Raw genomic sequence first — 19,393 nt, 5'->3', positions numbered from 1 at the left:
CTTTCTAACGAGCTATTGTACGTGTCAAACGGAGATCGTATGCCAATGTTACGACCCTAGGAAATTGATGTACCTATTTACCCAAAGGGGCCCACAATTTGGCGTTTCAGCTTCTAGGGTTATGTTTCGGGATGTGAAGGGTTTTCCATTGTTTCTCAACAATAAATAGGCCTTCAAGCCTCATTGTAAGACAATTTAGAGGCATGTAGCTGCCACATCTCTTCTCAGAGATAAGCTACCATCGCCCTAGCTAATTTATTTCCATTTCTGGTTGTAAGCATATTTCAGTATTTTACAGTAATGAAATGAAGTATTATTTCTACTGCATATCTATCTTTATGGCTATCTCTGTATTTTATTGTGTTCCTGTTTAAATCCAAATCAACACAGAGGGTGTGGATCACCCGATCGCGTTTACAAGTCGAAGATTGTCCAAAGCAGAAAAGAATTACTCTACCACCGAATGCGAGGGGTTGGCAATGGTGTACGTGCTCCAGAATACTGACACTATTTACTTGGAGGACATTTCAAGATGTATACCAACCATTCCGCATTGAAATACTTGGTGAAAAAGCCTGTGTTGGTGGGCGCATATGTAGATGGCTCTTACTGTTTCAAGAATATGATTTTGAGGTCATAGTCAAGTTGAGACGCTTAAACACAAGACTAGACCACTTGTCATGAATTGAGACGGGCGAGGAACCAACAAATTTGGAGGAGGGACTACCTGAAGCACAGCTCTTCATAGTACGCGTCACAGATGAACACTTCGAGGATATAATATATTTTCTAACAACAGGGACTGTGCTGAAGGAGTACTCAATCCAACAGAAGAAGGAATTGGTGGTGCGCGCGGCGGACTTTTCTGTCATCGCACGACACCTTTACAAGATGGGCAAAGATGAGATATTGTGAAGATACATACCTAAATTTGAAAGGGGTCAGATCCTTGCGGAAGCACATGGGGGTGCTGCAAGAGGACACTATGCAGGACACGTGACCGCACAAAAGATTCTTCGCGCAGGGTTATGGTGGCCAACTCAGCTCAAGGATTCGAAAGCGCATTATAAGGCCTGCGATATATGTCAAAGGATGGGAAAACCATCAAGAAGGGACAAGATGCCACTAAATCCACAAATGACACTCCAGCCATTTGAGAAATGGGCAATTGATTTTGTGGGCCCAATCAAACCTCAGGGAAAGATGGGTGCGTGCTACATCATCATTGCGACGGACTACCTGACATGATGGGCAGAAGCACAACCAGTCAAGGACTGCATGACTGCCATGACTGCAAAGTTTTTGTTTGAAAACATGTTGACACGATTGGCTACCTGAAAATCTTACTTAGCCATCGCGGAATGCATTTCTTGAATGAAACCATCAACGCGCTCAGAGAAGAGTTTCAGGTTTATCACCAGAAAAGTACACCATACCACCCATAGGCTAATGGAATAGTAGAAGTATTAAATAAAATACTGGAGACTGCGTTGACCAAAATATGTAACGCACAGTGGAATGACTGGGACCTGTGCGTACTTGCTATGTTATGGACGTATAGGACAACGTGCAAGAAATTGACGGGATAGACACCATTCTGGTTGGTCTATGGTACGGAAGTAGTCATGTTGATGGAATACATCATACCTAGTCTATGAATAACAACACTCATAGGCATGTCGGACCACGAAGCTCTGGAAGAAAGGCTTGGGCAACTAGAAGAACTCTAGGAAGAACAATTTTTGGTCGGATTTCACTAGCAGGTACAAAAGCAACATGAGAAAGCCTGGCACGACCACCATATCAAGTTGTGCACCTTCAAGGTAAATGACTTAGTGCTGCTATATGACAATAAGTTCGAAAAATTTCCCGAAAATTCAGAATGCATTGGTTGGGACCATATGTGGTAAAAGAGGTCACATACGGAGGCACGGTCTAGCTAGTCAATCTTAATGGAGAACCCTTCCCAGGAAAAGTAAATGGCAGTCACCTGAAGCCCTACACGGGTGGGCTGGCTATTTGACTAACTGACCGAAGAACAGTCTCCATGACCCGAGGAGCCAGATGGGGGCGCAGGACTATAAACACAAGCACCAGAAGCAGGTACCAAAGAAGAGACACGAGTCAGCCACAGATGATTTAGGAGCAGGACTGGAGCAGATTCAGCAGACGACAGAGCAGTGCATTGTGGACCTTCGCGCAACACAAGCACAGTTGGAGGGGCTCCGTGCCAGATCGCCGCACCAGCAGGGTGACTCAAGACGAGTCACGATGATTGTGTTGGGGGCCAGTTGGGCATGGGATCCCCCGCAGCAGGTTTTGGGGCTTAAAGCCTGAGTTTTGGTCAATTGTATTGTAAGACTCCGCAAAGTGTGGGCGCGGAGCGTGAAAGTCTAGGATGAGTCATAGGGTTGTCTGCCCTAAGAATTGTAAAATAATGTAAAGTTGTGTTGGCCTACCCATGGTCTGTGGACCATGGGATTGTATAAATAGAGCGAGGCTCTAAGTGTAAAGATAGTTTTTAAGAAAGCAAATAATAGATAGATGTGAAGGCAAGATTAGAGCATAGAGTGAAAGTTGAAGTGTATTCAATCGTAGTAGTAGGAAGAGGCTCTGCAGCTGAGTTTGTAGAGGCCTAGAAGTGTTCGCAGCTAAGTGCGCGGACCCCTGCAGCTGAGTGCACAGGGCGGAGTCGAGTCTATAAGTGGGATTGTACTTGAAAAAGACTACTAATAAAGTTAAGTTTGATTCAAAATATTGTGCATATATGTTTTTGTTTATCCTTATGCATTTATACTATTTATGATTACTCGCACTTACCTAAATGTTGAATGAAGTAACAAGAATATTGGGCCCTCACAAGTTAATTTAAGCACTAATATAATAGCGCAGTAAGAATAGAGATTAGAGTAGTACTTTCTTCGTGCCCTTACAAAGGTGTGCAGAGGTAGTGGCACAGGTCATTAAGGATAGACAGCTATGCGGAGTAGTGCAAGCACGCAGGCTCGAACCGCGAACCTCCAGAAACTTCATCAAGACATCCCCAGGGTGTGGAAACCTGGTTCCAGCACCCTCCCATACTACTTCGGGTGAGACCTCAGTTCGCGCTCCACGGATTATTTCCGAAAGGGCTAGTAGTACTAGGATTTTCTTGGCTAAATCACTTTTGAACCTGGGTTAGGCCCCATTAAGCTAATAGAGCTCAAAATTGACTTGTCCTCTAGTCTCGGGACTGCATCCAAAATATTGTTTTGAACTATGGAGTCATACTCCTCCACCATCACATCAACCCAAACTGACTGTTGCACTACTTTTTCAAAGGAAAATGGCTCTGTCACAACACATGCACCCATAAGTTCCATGTATCTAATGTACCTCTCTGGTGACCTCCTCTGTGTGCATTGAGAAGAGGGTTCTCCGACATTCTCCCATGCATCATCTAACAATTTGTGAGCCTCTCTAGTGCGCTTTCTTCCTTCTCTGGAAGACTCTGTCTGAGTGGATGTCTCCACTCTCGGAACCTCTACATGTGGCTTCTCCACATCAATCTGAGGCTCCTCAACCTTAGGAACTAAAATTTCCTCCTCCACTTGTAGCTTAAGCTCGCTCTCAAGGGATACTCGCATGGACTTCTCCTCATCAAACTTGACATCCCTGCAAACCATTGTCATCCAACTGGGTTTCATTTACACTCGATAGTTGTGGGGAGTACCAGTGTACCTGACAAATATCCCCAACTCTGTTGTTGGCTCAAGCTTCTTTCATGCATCTTGGGTCACATGGCAATAAACCAATGACCCAAAAATCCTAAAGTGACTAACATCTAGCCTCTTATCGGAATAAGCTTCCTCTGGTATTTTACTCTCAAGTTTCCAATGTGGGCTATGGTTCTGAACATAAACCGCCATGTTGCATGCCTTAGCTGACAAGTGTAGTGGTAGGCCCTAATCATGCAACTTCGCCCTTGCTGCCCCTACTATGCTCCTGTTCTTCCTCTTGGAAACCTCAATCTGTTGAGGGTTATGATGTGCTGTCAACTCTTGTTTAATCCCTTCCACTGCACAGAAGTTCTTAAACTCATTGGAGACATATTCTCTGTCATTATCACTCTATAGATATTTAACCTTCTTACCTGACTCTTTCTCGACCAATGCTTTGAATTCACAAAACTTTGTGAATGTTTGATCCTTTCTCCGCATGAAAAATATCCAACATTTACGAGAATAGTCATCTACAAATATAACATAATACATGTGTTTGGTGGTGGATACTGTTGAGAATGATCCACACACATATGAATGGAATCTCTTCAGAATAGACTCTGCTCGACTGTCTATGTCCCAAAGGAAGACTTGGTGTATTTTACCAAAGTACAACCCTTGCATGTATCAACTTTCTCAAGAGTACCTTTGGGAAGATTGGTAGATATTTGTTGCAATATCTTCAAAGCCCCATGATGCAAGTGGCCCAATCGCATATGCCACAACTCGCCGGCATCTCGGCTCAACATCTTTTCTGCTTTTGAACTCAAATCAACACAATATTCTACCTTTATCTTATAGAGATTCTGAATTCGAATCCCTATCTTCTTTACTTGACCTGTGGCTATGTGTCGAAGGAACGCCTTTCCTTTCGAAAAGATCACATCATAGCCTCTATCCTCAAGCATGGCAATAGATACCAATTTCTTCATCAATCCAGGTACATGCATAACATTCTTCAAGGTGAGTGGAGCTGCATGCTCCCTTTGAAAAGTAATAGTGCCGAAACTAGTAATTCTATACTTACCATCATCACCCATCTCGATATGCATCTTGAGATCTTTCTCCTCCATTTCACTGAATAATTCTTTGTTGCCAGCCATGTGGAAAGAAGCTCCACTGTCTAGGTACCAGACACTTCCCATCATTGAAGACACCATGCATGCAATGAGGGAAAAGTCCAATTCCAATTGGGAGGCCAAAGCCTCACCCGTCGCTCCTCCTGAGGACTTGTCCTTGGACTTGTTCAATGGACAATTTGTAGAAAAGTGACCCATCTTGTGACAATGAAAACATTTAACTTTCGTCATGTCCTTCTTCTTACCTCCATGATAAGCATCTGATTTTGAATGAGAAATTTTACCTTTCCCCTTCCTTTCCTTAATCTCTAAGGCACAATTCTCTTCATCGTTGGTATTTGATGAAGATCCATCTCTGGTGTTCCTCTTGATCTCATCATGCATAAAATCTGACCATAGTCGTTCCCAATCTGGTAGCTTCTCCTGACCATTGACAGAGTCTTGATAACTATGCCAACTCTTTGGGAATCCAAGAAGAGTAAGGCTCACCATATCCTCCTCAAAAACTGTGATTCCAACACTTCCAAGTTCATCCCGACATTAAGTGAACTTGGTCAAGTACTCTGGAATCGTCTTACCTTTCTCCATATCGATTTTACAAAGTTTATCCTTCAGTGCCAACTTCCTTTGATCACTTCTATTTTGATACAAGTTCGTCAATGTTTTCCACATATCATGCTAGGTTTCCTTTCCATGGAGACTCGAGACAATATGGTCTCGAAATACCTCAAGGATTATCTGCCTTGACATTGCCACACACTTCTTCCATTCGGCCAAGTTTTGTGCTTCCGTAGCTGCTGGCTTGGGGACTTCTTGAGCAATGAATTGATTCAAGCCATTATCTTCTAGCACAACCTCCATCCTCTCCCTCCATGCTATAAAATTCGAGTTGCCTTCCAGGGTATACTCAAGCCTCAACCCATGTAACACCATCTGTCGATCCTGAAGTATGTATGCAAATTCGACTTTCACCAGTAACCCAGAAACTCAAAACTTTGAAATCACCTCTAGAGAGCTAATTTTAAATCAACGATATCTCCCTCATCCGAACTCTGATTTGCCCGATTATTTTTTAAATTTGGGTATCTTTTCCCAAGGAATCTAAATTTTCAATTCTTTTTATGAAAAATTTGTATAAAAATTCCCAGAACTTCTCTGCAAAATCTCGGCCCAAAAAAACAATTTTGCTATGATACCATGTAGAAAATCCTGTATATTCACAAGCCAATGCAATTTGCTAAAGCAAGAGACAAGAATCTACTTTTACTCTTTACAACGGAATCCCATAAACATTGAGAAAACAATAATCAATAGAGGAATAGAATCAAAGAACATAACACAATAAATATCTGGGGAAAGACACAACTTGAAAACCCACTATCTGTTTTGTATTAATTTGGAAAATCAAGATGAAATTACAATGCTTGTTCTCTCTAGAACAATCCCAACACTCAACAAATTCAATCTCCAACTCATAAGAAAGATAAAGGCCAAAGCTTAGTCAATTCACAAGCTCTCCAATCTCTATTCCAATGTGTAATTCCTATGAAGGATAGCTTGTATTTAAAGGGAAATAAAACCTCTAAAAATAGCTCAATCTCCCAAGGATCAGTTCCTGAATGCATGCACTATCAGTGCAACTCAGAAAAATATAAAACGAATAGTACACTGTCCCTGCACTCTAGTCTCAACCGAGTCTTTCTCAGAATCAACATGCATGAGTTTCTGATGGTGGAATCTTAAATTAACTAGAGTAGCACTAATTAGGTCACTAGTGTCCCAACTGACTGTTTACTCACTATTAGTTCCTGAAACTAATTGGAACTAATTTAACTGGATTTAAATCAATAAACTGAGTTAACTAATTACAACTCATTCATAACTCATCCTTAACTCCTATAAGTTAGGGGGAACATAAAAATGTCTTCTAAAAGACTTCCAATTCGAATTTCCTTTAATTAAACTTAATTAATTATTTTCAAATTGCTATGAAAAAAGAATTCTATTTTAATTCACAATTTAATTCAAGGACAAATTAAACTAGAATTTCTTGTTTCCATTTCTCAACATCTAGCAGAATACAGAGGTAGACATTTTCTAGCTGAATATATTATGAAGTTTAAAAAATAAAATTTCTCTTAAGGTCAAAAGTTTACAAAGAAAAAAAAAATTAAGCCCGCATGTTTAATTCTTTGATAAATGTGCGTGCATGGGATAACCTATAAAAGCTGTGCGGTTTGTAGAAAATGATGACTCCGTGATCTAGGACCACTATGCACACTTGGGGCTGATTCTTTGACATGAGTTGAGTCCAGTACAACCGAATTCAAGTCTCCTTGGAGATATGCAACCATTAATGGAATCATCTTGTCCTACTCATGTGTTTTTATCATACATGTACCAAGAGAGGGAATGAGGATTAAATTTATTTCTATATAAACAGGCCATGGGAGAACCAAACACTTGAGACATTGTTATGTTGGCCACATTATTGTTTGAGAAAACCACCATTGCATTGTTGAAGCCAAGGAAGTGAAGAGCACTAGCATGTTGGTCATATTTCTTCTAAGCAACCCAACATCTTAGTGAGAGAAGAGGAATCCACCATTGGAGAGTGTTCACACTTCTTTGAGAGAGAGGAGAAACTTGCAAAGAGATTGAGGAAAGAAACCCCCTTGCTGAGGATTGTTGAGATACATAGCTCAAATAATTCTCTTCAAGTGTTTGAGATTCATCTATTGTATTCAACCTCTACCACCAACAATCAATAAAGGGAGATTTTTCCATATATTATTGATGTTTTTTCTCCATTTGAGCATTGTTTTGTTTATGTACCTCTTTGTTTGGTTTATGTTTATGTATGCCTTGTTTCCACTACTCACAATCTTTTGTTTATTTAATTCTATCCACTAACGACACCAATTTTGACTGTGATAGGGAACATTCCACTGCTAAGGGGGTGTATTTGGGTACACTTGTTCTCCAAAAACTCTACAACAAGAATGGCGACCATACTACTCTCTTTTCATTAATCTAGAGATTGTTTTTGCAGGACCTACTCTCTGCACAACCATCCTACAAGGCGCTCTTCACCTCTATGGATTTTTTATAGTCCCCCGTGACCTATTCTGAGCCCGTGGAAGTGAATTTTTTTTTGTTTTTGATCGTCTGCACTTCTTTGTCTCTGAAAGACGTGACCTGCGTGCCTTTTTCTCTAACAGACGTGAGTGCATATCTGTGTCTACAAAAACCGCGCGATCAACATAAAGCACAAAAAGCCTTGTATTTTTTCTCTTGTCTCAGGTGATTGGGAGTCTTTAGTGAATTTCCTTCACCTCTACATTCATTATTTTCTATTTAATACATATGGTTTCTTTACAAACCATAATTGGTAAAGAAATTAGAGTATGTTTCATTATGTATTTGTAAATAATCACATAGCTTAATTAGGGAGAAAAGTAAGTGGTCAAATTCCACATATGTTTTTAAAACTATTTTGCTTAAAGTTTTGCAATCACATAGCTGAATTAGTGAAGAAGTAAGTGGCCCATTATCCATGAATCTTTCTACTAACCAAAGAATTTTTTGGGACTAGGAGCAAATGTTACTAGAGAAAGTATGTAATCTCTGCTTCTCTTGCATATTTTAGACGAACCTGGGATTGCATATGAAAAACTTCTCTAAAAAATTTGAATTTCCATCTCCCTTATTAAACTCCACATAGTTTAATAGGAAAAATGTAAGTGGCCCATAATCCATAAATATATTTCTTTTTTCCATGTAAGCAACGATCAACACTTAACATAATTACAAGGATATTGAAAAGGATCATCGGATATCTACATCTTATCACACTTGGTATGTTCACTTGCATTAGACACTAAGCCTTGATACACTTTGTACTCAAGTAGCCTCTAGGTTTTTAGAGCTTTGGGTACTTAGTCTATTTTGGATTACAAAATCACTCCATGAGTGAATTAAGACTCCTTAAAAACAACCATAACTTGAACTAATTAAATTTCCCCATATGGGCAACTAAAAAATTTATAGTTCAGGTTAGGACCATTGGGGATAGGAATTCCATAAGCCACCATGGTCATGTTACACCATTGAAACAAAGTTGTTGACTTTTAGGGATCTTAAAATCCTTCAATCACCCCACGAAAAAGAATACCCAAGCATGGAAGAGACTTGATTCAAAGGGGGTTTGACTTAGGTCCAGTGTGTGCGATACTCTTTGGGGCTACCTGACCCATCTAGTGCTCAATACTCATAACTGAATACCAAGAATCTAAAGACTCAAATTCTCACGTGGGATGAAGGTACTTAGTGACCAAATATAGGGAATCCTTTCCCTATAGGTGATGGTGGAGGCAACACTTCAACGTCATCACCCTTACCTTGGTTGATTCTTCAGTTACTAGAAGGCGTCGCTAGTTCTTTTGGAACATTGCCCCAGGGCCCATCAGAAGATATCTCCCCAAGGCCCAGTTACTTTGAGAGTGAAAAGGTTGATTAAGTCTACATAGGGCTTTTCATCATATGCAACAAACAAAAACCCTTTTTTTGTTTTCTTGATCACATATTTTAAATTAAAGGAAAACAACCATTTATATTTTCACTTTGTTTTATGTATGTGATCCAAATTTCATTGATATTTATATCCTTCCCTCACCATACACAAAGTAGCACGCACTTTTAAATTGACACAATAGGGGACCCCATGACTCCCCGTCGATCTAGACGTTTTTTCAACCCCCCCATTACCAGGAGGTGTGCCAGGACTCCCACCATTTAGGCGGAGAGGACATCACTCAACAACCATTCTTGGATCTTCCTTTATTGATGCATCTTTGCTCAGAATTCCTCCTCGACAAAGTACGCCCTTCACCACTACAAAAGGATCTCCACACACTACCCCATTTGCGAGTGCACACACCTCTCGTCTAGACAGTCCCTGAGATACCCATTGTGGTAATTCTCTCATGAGATCCCCACAAAGGACTCCGTTGCATATATCTGTCCAAAATCATTTCATGATGGTAGGTAATGCACAAATCTCGTTCTCAGCTTCGCTAAATCTACTAGATTTAAGCAAGCTAACCAATGACCTGATCACCCATGGACAAAATTGGCTAGATATTCCCACCAAGCTCCCTTCATACATTCCAAAGTTTGAGGGAAAATAGGGCAAAGACCCAGGAAATGATTTCTTGACATTTCACCTATGGTGTTCATCTATTAGTATCACATAAGATACTATTAGATTACGACTATTTCAATGCACCCTAACCGGGCCCACCACGAAATGGTATGTGGACCAACCCTCTACGTCACATGGGAACTTTAGCTCATTAGCTACTACTTTCCTAACCTTCTTCCAGCTCCAGTCTGCCATGATTCGGGTTTGGAAATCCTCACCAACTTCAAACAAACACCATCTACTCACACCTCATACCATCTCCATGAATGGAAAAAACATCGTAACCTGTGAAAAACATAGTTTGTAGATACTGTCCTCCTAGACATATTCTTGAGATCCCTCATATCTGAAATCTCTAAGGATGTCGAAAATTCATCCCCGCAAACCAAGGAAGAAGCCATTACTAAAGCCTAGTAGTTGGAGCTTATCTATACCCAATCTGGGTACATTTATCATGTGCTTCCATACACCCCACACTTGCAAACTTATAAAGAGATCCTAGGTGCATCCAGTAGTGTTGATGGATTAATTGGGTCCCTATCGCAAAATCACTACAACAACAACTACCAAAACCCTGGGTATTTGATGAGTCTTGAAAATGTCATTCATTTCCATTACACTTTCACTATTATGTCCATTATATCACCTCCATTTCACCTCCATTTCACTACTATGTCACCACATTCATCCCACTTTTATTATCATTGGGCTACCTTTATGTTTTTTCCAATATTTATTATTTCTAAGCCTTTTAAGTGAATTTGTGGTTAAACATTAGAAAATAATGTGCATATGCTTATACCTAACAAATGGGTTGAGTTTGTTGACATGTGTAGGTTGAAAGGAGACTTCTAGAAGACCCTTATGTGGCACTCTAAGGCCAAATTCGAATTTGGTTGGAAAGAATCATGGGATCATGAGGATATGTGTCACATCTCCTAATTGTATTGTAACTCTAAAAGACATGTGTCTTATCAGTTCCTATTTTGATTAGGACTCTAGAGGTAGAGGGAGAGATTCATGGATTATCATTAATGAGATGGCTCTCATCTTTTTGTATAAATAGGAGGTCTCTCTCCTTCATTAGTTAGTCTCTTTTTAGTCTCTCTTTGGTCTTTCCTTTAGTCTTTTCTTAGTCCTTTTAGTTTGTTAGTCCCATGGCTTTTGAAAGCTTTGGAGAGCTTTGTTGTACTTTGCACTTTTGAAGAAATTGAATAAAGCTTTGATGTTCTCAACATGGAAGGAGATGTGAAGTAGATGTCATGGAGCATATTAGGATGTAAGTATATTAGATTTCATTTTGTAAATATTGCTTAGTAGAATGTAAGGTAGATTAGATTTTCATTCATGCAATTTTAATTTATGCAAGTGTGTTTAATTTTGCTTTGATTTCATAGGTAGAAGGGGGTCCCTGCCTTGTACAGTTTGAATTACTGCATTTTATTTTCTCCCGGGATTGTGTGTGTTGTATTTGCTTTAATATCTAATGGTAGTTGCAGTTGTCTTATTCATAGTGCTGCCCTTTTTACTCTGTTTTCTAGATTAGTTTTTAGCTTAGTTTTACAAGTTGGATGCTAACAAATTTATGTTCTCTTTATCATGAATGGTTTATCTTTCAGAGAACAGAACACTAATTAATTGCAGCTTGTTTTTAAGTAGATTTGGCTTGTAGCACTAATACTCTTTCCTCTTGTTACTCATAATCACATATGTAAGAAGTAATATGATGGAAAAGGCTTAATAGTGTTATAATTTGTCATTTAGAGTTTTTATCATTTCTTGGATTTGTCTTTAGCTACTTCCTAATCGTGTTTTACGCAGTACTATGTGGTAGAAGCAGGGAGTTAGGAAGAGATAACCATTATCATCAGTCCTTGAAGTGATTTTCTTATTTTCTTTTATTTGCAGCAATATGAATAGAGACTAATGCCATTAGAATGTGGTCATTTACTTTCAAGTCATTTCAAGTTCTTTGCTTTCAGTTTCATTTCAAGTTATTTCTTTCAAGCTCTTTCTTTGCAAGTTTAAAGTTTGATTACTTTCTAGACTTATTTCTAACTACTTCTTAATCGTGTTTAACATAGTACTATATGTTGAAGCAGGGAGTTAGGAAGAGTTGAACATTATAACTGGTCTTTAAAGTGGTTTTTCTTACTTGTCACCTTAGAGCTTGATTACTTTTTGGACTTATTTCTAATCGTGCTTAACATAGTACTATATGTTGAAAGCAGAAGGTTAGGAAGAGTTGAACATAAACTATAAAACAACGAAGTAAGAGAAAGGTTAACTAAGCACATATAGTGCACCACACTTCATCAGTTTACGATACCCGGATTGATAATTTATGTAGAGCAATTTAAGACATTAAATTGGCTAAACAGTATTCATTCAATGGCCAAGCATATGATGCTACCCATAATGCACCACCATTGCAACATTCAAGGTACTATAATGGTCAAACCGCACCTATGCAAAACATAGTCAACAATGTTAACCAATACCAGCCCAACAAGGAGGCTCATACATCCCCCCTCAGGGGAATTATTACTCTAGGAATATGGACATGATGTCCACTCCTCCGAGTTAGTTTATTAACCAGGGACAAGGAAACCAATACTCTCCTTTCCAACCACAACAAGAGAACATCCCACCAACGCAAAATAATGCACAGGTGAATCTAGTGCAACCTTCTCTTGCTTCACAACAACAATTGAAGGAGCAACTAAATTCAGTTAATCCTTCCAATGCTACTAAGGCAAACCAAAAAATAAATTCAAAGGGAGAACCCAAGTGGGGGGGGTTGGGTGGAGCAATTAGTAGAAAGCCCCAAGGGAACTGGGAAGGGACAATCCCAACCAGAGTAAAAACCAGGGAATGACCAACAATAACTCACAAAAACAAGGTAAGAACACAAGTTTGCGGACTAATCATGCATGCACTATCCGTGGGGAGTATGGTAATTATACCCACCACTGTCCTCAACTTCTTGACTTAAAAAGGTTACAAGACAGTAGGGGACAAGATAGTCAACAAGCTGCAGTGATGCTGAACCCCTTCCCCCATCAGGGAGTCATTAACACCCTACAACAAACTCCCCAAACTCATCCATCTAGAGGGAGCCTCCATAACACTCCTAATCATGATATTTTTATGACGGGGGACAATATACTTTTTCAAACAAGGAATCAAAGTTATGAAGATCGTAGAGATCCTAATTTGTCCACCTCATCTACAAAAATACCTACAGGGTTATTTACCATTCCTCGACCTTCTGTAGAAGCGATGCCGAAAATGGTCAAAGGACCCTTTTGATGTGCAACACACAACTCGAAAGCAACTCATAGCTACAACATAGTTAATGAATTAGCACAATCTCCATCAGCTATGGTAGCACTAGAGGTTTTGCGAACATTCCCAACCTAGTGGAAAGCCTTACTTTCTGCTCTAGGTGCAATTGACCCATCGGATTCCCACCTAATGGCCTTTGACTTGGATAAAGCTACTCCATGGTTACCCTTAGCCGTCACTTTCCAATTCCCGGATTCAGTCGAAAATATCAATATCCATCATTGCATTGTCGGCTTCCACATGTATCATATCCAAATACGTTTGGTAGAAATTAGGATCCCCTAAACTTAAGGCTTCTGACATGACACTTAGAGCACACAAGGGATGCCCTTCACCCTTCGTCGTTTATACCGTAGCATGCCAATTAAGTTGGCTGGAAAAAATGTGTTAATAGACATTGAAGTATTAGACGCCCATTTAGATTACAACATCCTACTAGGCTGAATCTATATGTATGAAATGCTCGTAGTCACCTCATCGGTGTTCAAAATAATGATGTTCCCCCATGATGGAAATATCATTACCATTGATCAAATCACATACTATCAAGAAGGCAACCCTACCCACACTAGATAGTGTATTGCCCTTAGTATCATCCTCCCATGAGGTGATTACTACTTACACTGAGCTCAGCCCGAGCCAGTTTAAGCCATCAACTCTCCTAGGAACATTCCCAGGAGACCCTCCGATAAGACAAGATCTTGTCTCAAATACCAGAGTACTAGTGTGCATGATGACTTCATCAAACACCATCCAAAACCCATAACCAGTTCCAAATACCACACCCCCTACAGTCGATAATGTCATTAATTTACCTCCTGCCATTACGCAAAGCCCCTTTTTATGCCCCCCACTTGACTTTGTCTCGCACTAAGCAATGGAAACTCTTACATTACCAAATATGGCTCTCACGATACTAGTTTGGTGTCTGGTCCCCATGACCATGTAGGATGGGATAGGACACATTATGGTAGGAAATATCCCTATACCTCTACCTCAGGAAACCACCCTTACTTGAAACTATCCTACACCTACACCAACTGGGGTCATCAAAAAGGCTACATAAAATGGTAAAAAAATGAGAGTCCTCAATCTCATCCTAGGCCCTGAAACACTGTGCATTATGTGAATAATTCAGGCACCCAACCCACATATTCCCCAAATTAGATGAGTTAAAAACTCTCATGAATGCCACCAAAATAGTGACAATCGCAGCTCCACCAAAAGGAGAAAAAACCATACCTTTGCGTAACAATGAAATACATACTAGCCATGCATGCGCTATATGCGAAAAACACGGTCACTATACTCATCATTGTCATAACATCCATTGATACCGAGAGACATTAAACACACTCATTCAAACCAACATGAATGAGCTAATAGCGCCAAACGACCCTAAAATGGACAATACATGCCAAAACATCTTCTACATTCAAGAAGAGGTAGCTTCATGCTCTGAAAAGCCTGCCTACAACACATGAAGGCAACATAAGTAGCAACTCCCTTCCTCTATGTTACCACATTGTGCTATGTGTGATGAACCTACTCATCCGGTGAACCTATGCCCCAAAATACAGACACATTACCAAAACCACCAGCCCACCCAGGTTGCTCAAAAAAGAAAACTTAGAGACCAACAACATATATGCACGATCTATGAGGAAAACCATCATACAAAGAGGTGCCTGCACCTTCCCAAATTCTGCAAAGCATTAAGTTTCATATGTAAATTCATGAATGGAAACTATGATATTTTGAAATTAGATAAAAAATATGCAGAACCCACTCCCCCACTCAGTGAAGAAGGACCCCTGGATATCTTATGTGTGCTTGAGGAGAATAGGTAGCCAACAAAACTAGGCTCGCATCATTTCACCTCCCATCACTATCACTAGGCCAGATCAAGCCAAAAGTAGCTCAAAACCACTTGGTAAGGAAAATCACGCATCACATGTGCCCTATGTGATAAACCCAATCATTTGATCAATAAATTATGTGAATTGAGTAGGTTCAATGACATTTTCCGCTTAGTGACACACATCCCCCATAAGCACCTCTCCAACCAAGAAAATATCACACGATGTTATTGTCGCATATGCTTTCAATTCCACAACACAAGGAATTGTCAGTACCTTCCACGGTTTCATGCAAAAATAGTAGCACTAAAACCAATCCATACCAGCTGACCACACCATACCAAGATCACGACTCAGAGATGGATAACCCCATATGATATTCTGTTGCACAACAACAACAAGGCATAAACATCCCATAATATGAGTAGTACCACATCTCATACAATCTATTCAGTTAGTACCGAACCACTATAGGTAAAATCTACAAAATCTTCTCATAGCATGGATGATACCTCTATAATGTATGCCTTTCCAAAATAACTATCCCTGGTAAAAGAGGGTAAAGGCCTCATTCGATCACCACATCACCCCTCATACTTTCATTGAGGGGGAGTTAGTCCTTCGCTAAGATGTCACCTAGGAAGCAGTAGGACCTGGAAAGTTGGAAATCCTTTGGAAGGGCCCTTACATCATCAAACAATACCTCCTCAAGGGGGCATATATACTATTAGAACCTGATGGGGCTTGCCTTAAAAATCCTATCAATGGCCTCTACCTCAAAAAATTTCACCCATAAAATGCTAGAGTAGAGATGTATGTATCATGAATTATTTTTTATGATGATCTCCTCGTCATAGATTCACTCTAAAAGGCATTCTCTCATCATGTGTCAACAAAAGGATCTTCCACTAGCTTATCACCTTGGATTCGCTGATGGTGCATCTCGATGGTTGCAAAATCTCGCTGCTATAGCCTAGGACATATACTCTCCTGACCAGACACCTTGTCTCTTTAATGGAATTTGTATCGGGTCAACCACCAACAATCAAGTAGAATACGATGCCGTCATACGCCTCTTGGCTGATTCCCACCACCTAGGTATCTGTCATTTGCATGTATTCCTTAATTCCCAGCTAGTCGTATCACAACTAAACACGATTTTTCAAATCCAAGATCCATGTATTTTTCAGAAGTATTTACATGCACAAAGGTTAGCTAGATATTTTGATCAAATCACATTTACACATATACCAAGAAATCAAAATCATATAGTTGATCACATCACTAATCAAATCCTAGATTGGCATGCATCACATATATATAACCATCAAGATACATAAAAAATCAACATTAGATACATCTTAAAACAAAAAAACAATAAGAAATAAATCGAAAGTATAGATGCATATAACCACATCATGAGAGTCACCATAACTGATCTCGTATATACATAATAAAATATATGAGTACAAAAAATCACTGGCCCACGACCAGGAAGAACAAGCCATCAAAAATATAAGGGAGCATCCTCATAAATGGGTTCTTTCCTTGGTACGTACATCATCTCATAAAAATAAAAAAGCCATCAAGTCTAAGGCTTGTGCGGCACAATATTTGCATCCGGAGCGAAAATCAGACCAGCCGTAGCCATCGCCATAGTGATACACCACAAAAATAGTCAGTGTGCCCATTCCAATGAAATCATCGTTTTAATGAAGATATCTACTAAACCATCCCATCCATTGATATAAAACCCTCTAGTCTGGGACTCAATCTACCCCCAGTTGTCATGGTAACCTCGTAACTCCGCCTCAGTAGCTGCCAATCGCGCCTCTATATCCTCAACCCGTACACGTAATCTAGCAGCATCCTTATCTGTCGCTACCTCTCCAGAGGGCCCACTAATATCAAACTAGTGCCACTGCGCCAGGCGCTCTACACCACCCCGAGAAATAATTGGTGGCATCGCTGCACTCAGTCGATGTGGAACAGGGGCGAGCCCTACAACACCCAAGTGTCTCAAATCATGGATGACCAGATAGGCCAATGGACGCCCCTACAGCCCCGCATCTGCAAAAAAACAGTGCATAGTGTCAACATCATCGTAACTAAAAAACCATATATGAAAGCACACATATATATACAAATACCGAAAAAACTGTACCTGCTGGTCCCCAGGCAAGAGTCTGAGGAAGCCCCATATCTAGATCTCCTCTAAAGTCTAATCCATGATATGGAAACTATAGAATCAATTGAGGGTTGGACTTAAACCAATCCTCTACCATGGTGCTCCAATAGTGCCCTACCACTCCTCCACTAGCTCTCAGCGTCACCCCTCCCTAGCGGTGCATACGTGGGTCCTTAGCAAGCCCCGCTAGTACTAAAAGAACATGGCGGAGCATAATCACCCACTCATAGAGTAGGATGCAGAGCACACTCCCATAGTAAAAAACCCTTAGGGTCCTACGCCCCACCTATGTCAACTGCGAAAAAATCCCCTCATGCAGTAAACAAGCCCAATCAAAGAAATTCCCCACTTGCAGCTGCTGTAAAACTGCTATACAAGGCCCTAAACACTGGTGGGGAGACACTGACCCCACCAGTCTAACAATCATAGTCAGTGCTTATGACTTTGTTAAGTCCAAAACTGTTGTAATATTAATGAAACCCTCATCATAGGAGTTTGGGCCACAGTGACCCTCCTCCTCCGGCTTGGCCCAGTGTCAAATATCCATGTGCCCCGCTGGCAGTGGAGAGGGCAACACCTCCCCCCGAGGCATCAAACCTGTGAAAAATTAGATATCGATATGAACCGATATCAACATGTCAGTCGGTCAAGTGACCATCATTTAATGGTCCAGATCCCAACATCATACCAAAAACCACAGGAACCAAGCATGTGACCTCATTAGAGGGTTTTGAAGGAACCTTAGAAGACCCACTAAACTAGCAGCTGACTCGTTGTAGGATTTTGTGCCACGACAGTCTGGAGACTCACCCAATATCTCTCCCCCTAGATCATCCTACCACCTAGGATACCACAAGTAAAAAAATAAAGTAAAAAGGGGAAAAAATTAGTAATTTTGCCCCACCACGCGCTTGTGTCAGGAACAGGTGTGTGGTGTGCACGCCTGTTTCCAAAATAGGTGCACAGTGCATGTGCCTATTTTTGAAACAGGCATGCACCCAGCGTGTGAACCATTAGGTAAGCTACAACGAACCCTATCAGGGATCATCGCGACATTACCACCCTTAGATGTGCGAAACACGTGTCTGACTGGGCACTTTATGTGGGGTTGCCACGCAAAACCCCAAGGATTGCGTGGCGACTACACAAATCTTGATGAGTCACCCACGCGGTCATTATATATTAACCCTAAAATGTTGTACAAGGGACTCCTATATGACCTATCTAACCTAGAAACTACCAAATTCACAAAGGCCAGGGCACAAGCTCTTACCTATCTCTCTCCGCGTGAATCTCGAGTACTCAGGCTGACTGCAACAACAAGAAATGCTCCATGGATAACGTCCACAACTCAGCAATGCAATTGAGTGATATTTGGGTCCCTTAGCCATATCTATCACCCTTTTTGCCATCTCTTGGGGTCCATTACAAAAGCCTAGGACATCCATTGGGAAAACTAGAAGAGACGCAAAGGTCAGTGCCACACCATCTTCATCATGGAAGTCTTTGTTTCAATAAATGCAAAAAAATCATTTTTTGCCCCATTGCACACTCAAAAAGTCGTGTCAGGTAATTCTCCAACTCTCTAAAATATATAACATTCATTATATATGTATGTCTTGAACAATGCTTTCACTTGGGGTATTATTTTTATCCATTGCAGGAACATCACACATGATCCACTTCAACCAACGACCCATTAAGCAAACAACATAACAGTTATCATTCTCCACTGAGCATGGTAGGCTCCCCCAAATATTTACATATCCTGACATCATTTCTGTAAAATGCACCATAAGGTCCATCATCTTGACCATGTTTATCACCATCTCATCTTCGCATATGATAAACATCCAAGTTTGTCGATAGAACCCCCCTTCATGGCTCCCTTCATCTTTGTATACCCCTCTTCACTCAGAGGAGCCATGACCCCATCAATTCGGCCTTGGAACCAT

This window comes from Pinus tabuliformis, chromosome X (assembly GCF_031772625.1).
Source record: "Pinus tabuliformis cultivar Carrire ecotype Pingquan chromosome X, CPIR1, whole genome shotgun sequence".
NCBI classification, from domain to species: domain Eukaryota; kingdom Viridiplantae; phylum Streptophyta; class Pinopsida; order Pinales; family Pinaceae; genus Pinus; species Pinus tabuliformis.
The sequence above is the reverse complement of the archived record's forward strand: the minus strand, read 5'-3'. Positions refer to the sequence as shown.